Genomic DNA, 7,500 nt, shown 5'->3' on the forward strand with positions numbered 1-7,500 from the left:
CCTAAACCTAACCCTAACCCTAACCCTAATCCTGACCTTAACCATAACCCTAACCCTAACCTTAAACCTAACCCTAACCATTACCCTAACCCTACACCTAATCCTAACCCTATCCCTAGGCCTAACACTAACCCAAATGCTAAACCTAACCCTAACCCTAACCCTAAACCTAACCCTACATCTAACCCTAAAGCTAACCCTTACACTAAACCTATCCCTAACACTGACCCTAACCCTAACCCAAATCTGAACCATATCCCAACCTTCTGTTAATCGTAAACTGAAACCTCACCCTAAACCTAACCCTACATCTAACACTAACCCTGAATCTAACGCTAAGCCTAACCCTAACCCTAACCCTAACCCTAACCCTAACCCTAACCCTAACCTTAACCCTAAGCCTAACCTAGCCCTAACCCTAACCCTAACCCTAACCCTAAACCTAACCCTAACCCTAACCCTAAACCTCATCCTGACCTTAACCATAACCCTAACCCTAACCCTAACCCTAACCCTAACCCTAAACCTAACCCTAACCCTAACCCTAACCCGAACCCTAACCCTAAACCTCATCCTGACCTTAACCATAACCCTAACCCTAACCCTAACCCTAACCCTAACCCTAACCCTAACCCTAACCCTAACCCTAACCCTAACCCTAACCCCGACTCTAATAATAAATCTAATCCCAACCTAACCCTAAACCTATCACTAACTCTAATCGTAACCTTAACGCTAACCCTAACCCTAAACCTAACCCTAACCCTAACCCTAATCCTCACCCTAACCCTAACGCTACCCCTAACCTAACCCTAACCTAACCCTAACCCTAGCCCTAACCCTAAACCTAACCCTAACCCTAACCCTAACCCTAACCCTAACCCTAACCCTAACCCTAACCCTAACCCTAACCCTAACCCTAACCCTAACCCTAACCTAACCCTAACCCAAACCCTAACCCTAACCCTAACCCTAGCACTAACCCTAAGACTAACCCTAACCTTAACCCTAACCCTAACCCTAACCCTAACCCTAACACTAACCCTAACCCTAACCCTAATCGTAACCTTATCCCTAACCCTAACCCTAACCCTAACCCTAAGCACTAACCCTAAACCTAATCCTCACCCTAACCCTAACCCTAACCCTAACCTAACCCTAACCTAACCCGACCCGAAACTCTAATCATAACCCTAACTCTAACCCTAACCCTAACCCTAACCCTAACCCTAACCCTAACCCTAACCCTAACCCTAACCCTAACCCTAATCCTAGCCCTAAACTTAACCCTAACCCTAACCCTAACCCTAACCCTAACCCTAACCCTAACGCTAACCCTAACCCTACACCTAACCCTCAGCCTATGGTCAACCCTAACCCTAACTCTGACCCTAAACTTAATCCCAACATTGCTGTGAACATTAACCCGAACCCTAACCCTAACCCTAACTCTAAATAAAACCGGAACTATAACCGTGACCCTAACCCTAACCCCAACCCTGACGCTAACCCGAACTCTAACCCGAACAATAACCCTAAAGCTAGCCCTAACCCTAACCCTAAACCTAATCCTGACCTTAACCATAATCCTAAACCTAACCCTAACCCTAACCCTAAACCTAATCCTGACCTTTACCATAACCCTAACCCTAACCTTAACCCTAACCCTAACCATAACCCTAACCCTACACCTAATCCTAACCCTATCCCTAGGCCTAACACTAACCCAAACGCTAAACCTAAACCTAACCCTAACCCTAACCCTACCCGAAACCCTAATCATAACCCTAACTCTAACCCTAACCCTAACCCTAACCCTAACCCTAACCCTAAACCTAAATATAACACTAAACCTAAACCTAACCCTAACCCTAACCCCGACTCTAATAATTTATCTAATCCGAACCTAACCCTAAACCTATCACTAACCCTAATCGTAACCTTAACCCTAACCCTAACCCAACCCTATCCCTAACCCTAACCCTAACCCTAACCCTAACCCTCACCCTAACCCTAATCCTGGCCCTAAACTTAACCCTAACCCTAACCCTTAACCTAACCCTAACCCTAAATCTTACCCTACACCTAACCCTCACCCTATGGTCAACCCTAACCCTAACCCTAACCCTAAAGATAACACTAACCCTAACCCTAACCCTAACCCTAACCCTAAGCCTAACCCTAAACCTACACCTAACCCTCACCCTATGGTTAACCCTAACCCTAACCCTAACTCTGACCCTATACTTAATCCCAACATTGCGGTGAACATTAACCCGAACCCTAACCCTAACCCTAAGTCTAAATAAAACCGGAACTATAACCCTGACCCTAACCCTAACCCCATCCCTGACGCTAACCCAAACTCTAACCCGAACAATAACCCTAACGCTACTCCTAACCCTAACCCTAACCCTAACCCTAAACCTATACCTAATCCTGACCTTAACCATAACCCTAACCCTAACCTTAACCCTAACCCTAACCATAACCCTAACCCTACACCTAATCCTAACCCTATCCCTAGGCCTAACACTAACCCAAACGCTAAACCTAACCCTAACCCTAACCCTAAACCTAACCCTACATCTAACCCTAAAGCTAACCCTTACACTAAACCTATCCCTAACACTGACCCTAACCCTAACCCAAATCCAAACCATATCCCAACCTTCTGTGAATCGTAAACTGAAACCTCACCCTAACCCTAACCCTACCTCTAACACTAACCCTGAATCTAACGCTAAGCCTAACCCTAATCCTAACCCTAACCCTAGACCTAACCGTTACCCTATCCCTATCGCTAACCCTAACCCTAAATCTAACCATAACACTAGTCCCAACGCAACAAAATCCTAACCCTATAATGAAAACTAACGGTAACCCTAACTCTAACCCTAACCCTAACCCTAACCCTTACACTAAACCTATCCCTAACACTGACCCTAACCCTAACCCAAATCTGAACCATATCCCAACCTTCTGTGAATCGTAAACTGAAACCTCACCCTAAACCTAACCCTACCTCTAACACTAACCCTGAATCTAACGCTAAGCCTAACCCTAACCCTAAGCCTAACCCTAACCCTAACCCTAACCCTAACCCTAACCTTAACCCTAAGCCTAACCTAGCCCTAACCCTAACCCTAACCCTAAGCCTAAACCTAACCCTAACCCTAACCCTAAACCTCATCCTAACCTTAACCATAACCCTAACCCTAACCCTAACCCTAACCCTAACCCTAACCCTAACCCTAACCCTAACCCTAACCCTAACCCTAACCCTAACCCTAACCCTAACCCTAACCTAACCCTAACCCTAACCCTAACCCTAACCCTAACCCTAACCCTAACCCTAACTCTAACCTTAACCCTAAGCCTAACCTAGCCCTAACCCTAACCCTAATCCTAAGCCTAAACCTAACCCTAACCCTAACCCTAAACCTCATCCTGACCTTAACCATAACCCTAAACCTAACCCTAACCCTAACCCTAACCCTAACCCTAACCCTAACGCTAACCCTAACCCTAACCCTAACCCTAACCCTAACACTAACATTAACCCTAACCCTAACCCTAAAGCTAACACAAACCCTAACCCTAACCCTACCCTAACCCTACCCGAAACCCTAATCATAACCCTAACTCTAACCCTAACCCTAACCCGAACCCTAACCCTAACCCTAACCCTATCCCTAACCCTAACCCTAACCCTAGCACTAACCCTAAGACTAACCCTAACCCTAACCCTTAACCTAACCCTAACCCTAACCCTAACCTTAACCCTAACCCTAACCCTAAACCTAACCCTTAACCTAACCCTAACCAGAAACCTAACCCTAACCCTAACCCTAACCCTAACCCTAGCACTAACCCTAAGACTAACTCTAACCCTAACCCTAACCCTAACCCTAACCCTAACCCTAACCCTAACCCTAACTCTAATCGTAACCTTATCCCTAACCCTAAACCTAGCCCTAATCCTAACCCTAACCTAACCCTAACCTAACCCTAACCCTAACCCTAACCCTAACCCTAACCCTAACCCTAACCCTAACCCTAACCCTACCCGAAACCCTAATCATAACCCTAACCGTAAACCTAACCCTAACCCTAACCCTAACCCTAACCTTAAGCTAAACCTAACCCTAACCCTAACCCTAAGCAAAACCCTAACCATAACCCTAACCCTAACCCTAACCCTAACCCTAACCCTAACCCTAACCCTAACCCCGACTCTAATAATAAATCTAATCCCAACCTAACCCTAAACCTTTCACTAACCCTAATCCTAACCTTAACCCTAACCCTAACCCTAACCCTAACCCTAACCCCGACTCTAATAATAAATCTAATCCCAACCTAACCCTAAACCTATCACTAACTCTAATCGTAACCTTAACGCTAACCCTAACCCTAAACCTAACCCTAACCCTAACCCTAATCCTCACCCTAACCCTAACGCTACCCCTAACCTAACCCTAACCTAACCCTAACCCTAGCCCTAACCCTAACCCTAACCCTAACCCTAACCCTAACCCTAACCCTAACCCTAACCCTAACCCTAACCCTAACCCTAACCCTAACCCTAACCCTAATCCTAGCCCTAAACTTAACCCTAACCCTAACCCTTAACCTAACCCTAACCCTAACTCTAACCCTACACCTAACCCTCAGCCTATGGTCAACCCTAACCCTAACTCTGACCCTAAACTTAATCCCAACATTGCTGTGAACATTAACCCGAACCCTAACCCTAACCCTAACTCTAAATAAAACCGGAACTATAACCGTGACCCTAACCCTAACCCCAACCCTGACGCTAACCCGAACTCTAACCCGAACAATAACCCTAACGCTAGCCCTAAGCCTAACCCTAACCCTAACCCTAAACCTAATCCTGACCTTAACCATAATCCTAAACCTAACCCTAACCCTAACCCTAAACCTAATCCTGACCTTTACCGTAACCCTAACCCTAACCTAAACCCTAACCCTAACCATAACCCTAACCCTACACCTAATCCTAACCCTATCCCTAGGCCTAACACTAACCCAAATGCTAAACCTAACCCTAACCCTAACCCTAAACCTAACCCTACATCTAACCCTAAAGCTAACCCTTACACTAAACCTATCCCTAACACTGACCCTAACCCTAACCCAAATCCAAACCATATCCCAACCTTCTGTGAATCGTAAACTGAAACCTCACCCTGACCCTAACCCTACCTCTAACACTAACCCTGAATCTAACGCTAACCCTAACCCTAATCCTAACCCTAACCCTAGCCCTAACCCTAACCCTATCGCTAACCCTAACCCTAAATCGAACCATAACACTAGTCCCAACGCAACAAACTCCTAACCCTATAATGAAAACTAATTGTAACCCTACCCCTAAACCTAACCCTAGCCCTAACCCTAACCCTAACCCTAACTCTAACCCTAACCCTAACCCTAACCCTAACCCTAACCCTAACCCTAATCCTAGCCCTAAACTTAACCCTAACCCTAACCCTTAACCTAACCCTAACCCTAACTCTAACCCTACACCTAACCCTCAGCCTATGGTCAACCCTAACCCTAACTCTGACCCTAAACTTAATCCCAACATTGCTGTGAACATTAACCCGAACCCTAACCCTAACCCAAACTCTAAATAAAACCGGAACTATAACCGTGACCCTAACCCTAACCCCAACCCTGACGCTAACCCGAACTCTAACCCGAACAATAACCCTAACGCTAGCCCTAAGCCTAACCCTAACCCTAACCCTAAACCTAATCCTGACCTTAACCATAATCCTAAACCTAACCCTAACCCTAACCCTAAACCTAATCCTGACCTTTACCATAACCCTAACCCTAACCTAAACCCTAACCCTAACCATAACCCTAACCCTACACCTAATCCTAACTCTATCCCTAGGCCTAACACTAACCCAAAAGCTAAACCTAACCCTAACCCTAACCCTAAACCTAACCCTACATCTAACCCTAAAGCTAACCCTTACACTAAACCTATCCCTAACACTGACCCTAACCCTAACCCAAATCCAAACCATATCCCAACCTTCTGTGAATCGTAAACTGAAACCTCACCCTGACCCTAACCCTACCTCTAACACTAACCCTGAATCTAATGCTAACCCTAACCCTAATCCTAACCCTAACCCTAGCCCTAACCCTAACCCTATCGCTAACCCTAACCCTAAATCGAACCATAACACTAGTCCCAACGCAACAAACTCCTAACCCTATAATGAAAACTAATTGTAACCCTAACCCTAACCCTAACCCTAACGCTAACACTAACCCTAACCCTAACCCTAACCCTAACCCTAGCACTAACCCGAACCCTAACCCTAACCCTAACCCTAACCCTAACCCTAACCCTAACCCTTACCCTAACCCTAACACTAACCGTAACGCTAACCCTAACCCTAACCCTAACCCTAACCCTAACCCTAACCCTAACCCTAACCCTAACCCTAACCCTAACCCTAACCCTAACCCCGACTCTAATAATAAATCTAATCCCAACCTAACCCTAAACCCATCACTAACTCAAATCGTAACCTTAACGCTAACCCTAACCCTAAACCTAACCCTAACCCTAACCCTAACCCAAATCCAAACCATATCCCAACCTTCTGTGAATCGTAAACTGAAACCTCACCCTGAACCTAACCCTACCTCTAACACTAACCCTGAATCTAACGCTAACCCTAACCCTAATCCTAACCCTAACCCTAGCCCTAACCCTAACCCTAACCCTAACCCTAACCCTAACCCTAACCCTAACCCTAACCCTAACCCTAACCCTAACCCTAACCTTAAGCTAAACCTAACCCTAACCCTAACCCTAACCAAAACCCTAACCATAACCCTAACCCTAACCCTAACCCTAACCCTAACCCTAACCCTAACCCCGACTCTAATAATAAATCTAATCCCAACCTAACCCTAAACCTTTCACTAACCCTAATCCTAACCTTAACCCTAACCCTAACCCTAACCCTAACCCCGACTCTAATAATAAATCTAATCCCAACCTAACCCTAAACCTATCACTAACTCTAATCGTAACCTTAACGCTAACCCTAACCCTAAACCTAACCCTAACCCTAACCCTAATCCTCACCCTAACCCTAACGCTACCCCTAACCTAACCCTAACCTAACCCTAACCTAACCCTAACCCTAACCCTAACCCTAACCCTAACCCTAACCCTAACCCTAACCCTAACCCTAACCCTAACCCTAACCCTAACCCTAACCCTAATCCTAGCCCTAAACTTAACCCTAACCCTAACCCTTAACCTAACCCTAACCCTAACTCTAACCCTACACCTAACCCTCAGCCTATGGTCAACCCTAACCCTAACTCTGACCCTAAACTTAATCCCAACATTGCTGTGAACATTAAACCGAACCCTAACCCTAACCCTAACTCTAAATAAAACCGGAACTATAACCGTGACCCTAACCCTAACCC

The sequence above is a fragment of the Sturnus vulgaris genome, chromosome 2, assembly GCF_052056855.1.
Source record: "Sturnus vulgaris isolate bStuVul1 chromosome 2, bStuVul1.hap1, whole genome shotgun sequence".
Classification (NCBI taxonomy): Eukaryota; Metazoa; Chordata; class Aves; order Passeriformes; family Sturnidae; genus Sturnus; species Sturnus vulgaris.